The sequence below is a fragment of the Bidens hawaiensis genome, unplaced genomic scaffold, assembly GCF_021521415.1.
Source record: "Bidens hawaiensis isolate Kalapana, Puna unplaced genomic scaffold, B.hawaiensis_p1.1 tig00011691_1, whole genome shotgun sequence".
In the NCBI taxonomy this organism is placed as follows: Eukaryota; Viridiplantae; Streptophyta; class Magnoliopsida; order Asterales; family Asteraceae; genus Bidens; species Bidens hawaiensis.
The window spans coordinates 333,995-336,225 of record NW_027491924.1 but is presented as its reverse complement, the minus strand read 5'-3'; positions in this window follow the sequence as shown (position 1 = coordinate 336,225).

Below are 2,231 nucleotides of genomic sequence, written 5' to 3'. Positions count from 1 at the left end.
GGCGATGGCAGCGTCTAGCCAGGAAGCACTTGATTCTGCGCGGGCGGAAAAGGAAGAAGCCTTGGCGGCAGCAGCGTCCGACAAAGAGGAGCTAAAACAGACTAAGGAAACTGTTGAGTTGTTAAACTCTCAGATTCCTGCCCTCGAGACGACTGTTTCTTCTCTCGCGCAGGATCGCTAATGGCTAGTCTCACAGGGTATGACTCGTTGCGCTTACGCGATGAAATATTCAGACGAGTTTCAGGCCCTTGTGATGGATTGCAACGCTGCCGCGCGCTTGGTGGGTCGAGCTGAAGGGTTTAAGGATGGCTATGAATATGGGATGCTGAAGAAGAACCCATCCGACTACCCTTATCAGAGCGACGTTGCCTGCGCGGACATGGCCGCGATGGGGGAGAAGTATTTGAATACTCCCATTCCCATCCTTGGGTAGGTATTTTATCCTTAATGATATTGCCTTGACTTATTTTCCAAGTCTTTTTTGTACTTATATTTTTCCTTATGATTTGCAGATATCCGCGCTTGCTGACCAGCCCGACCTCGGCGCGCTAAAGAAATTACTTGACGAGTGCGAAGGGGCTGGTGGCGGCGATGATGGCGCGGGGAATGCTGCTCCTGCTAGCGGCTCTAGCGTGGCCAAAGGATCCGCTCCTGACACTACTGTGATAGAAGACTCCATTCAGGATGAACAACTTGACTATGGTCAGTTTGGAGATGACGAGGAGCAGGCTGCGCCAGATGCTGAGGGCGGTGATGAGGATGATGAAGAGGCTGATGTCAACGTGGAGACTTGAGAAGCCCTTCATGTTTTTTATTTTTATTTGTAGTTTGTATCTCATCTTGTAAACTTGTAAATTTCAATGCTTTGGAATGAAATTTTGTTTTTCCCTTCTTCGCATCTTGCGCATTCCCCATTCATCTCTTTATATTGCATGTTTGCTTGTTGAATATAAGATATGCTTGCACGTTGAAATAAGAACAAGGTTGTAAGGAAATTATTATACTTAATCCTTGTCATATTGTAAGTGATTTTGCCATATCTTGATTATGTTGACACGTGCCTTGGCGTTTTCATTATTCCTCTTTTGCGCGACGTTATCGCGCATTTATTATATGGAATTATGAGTTTTTAGCCTTTACGTGTCAATGTGTGTTACTCAGATATCCATTACAATTTCATGCGCGACCTCGACCTGAGACCCTAACAACTACGTTTTGGCATTTGCTTTGCCTTAGTTGTGCTTAGGTATTTTTATGGTCAGTCTGCGCAGCATGTAGGATGGATGTTGTGAGTGATTTGAGCTAAGGCTCACATTATTGGGCTAAGGCCCTGAGCTAAGGCTCATAATTTTGGGCTAAGGCCCTGACGTTTTAGAGTTAAGACTCGTTAACGCGTTTGCGCATGTATGTTTTACTTCGTTTTATTTTGTTTGATGTCAATACAATGTTGTCATATTGCTCAAAATTAATAAAGGGAAGTGTGAAACATGTATGCAAAAGGTAATAGAATCCACATTAAGTGAAGATAGCGCGTATCATTATTCATAATGGCTTAAAAAGCCTTGATTACAAACTTGACATTTTTTACATGAAACATTTTCTAAGCTGTGCTGCGTTCCATGCGCGCGGGATCTTCTTTCCATTCAAATCTTTTAAGGCGTATGCGCCTTTTCCCAATTCTTCCAAGACTTGATAAGGTCCCTCCCAATTGGGGGACATTTTTCCCGGGGGTATCGCTAGCTTCATTGTTTCGAAGGACAAAATCATTTTTCTTGAAGTGGCATTCTTTCACGCGCTGGTTGTAATATTTTTCCAGTTTTTTCTTGTATTTGGCTTCACTGATGATAGCCGCCTCTCTGCGCCCTTCAAGTAAGTTGAGATCCAACCTTCTTTCGCGCTCGTTATCAATCTTGCTCATCATGAGCACTCTATGGGATGGGCATCCAATTTCTGCTGGAATCATTGCCTCTGTTCCATAGGTCAGGCTGAACGGGGATTCGCCATTGCTGGTTTTGCTTAATGTCCTGTGTGCCCACAGGACATTAGGTAGCTCTTCGACCCAAGAATGGGATTCTCCCTCTAACCTTTTCTTCAGCCCATTCAGCAAGCTTTGGTTAGCGCGTTCCACTTGGCCATTCCCCTGAGGGTGATAAACTGAAGTGAAAATTTGGTTGATGCGCAATTCCTTGAGCCAGCTAGATATCTTCTTGTCAGTGAATTGCTTGCCATTA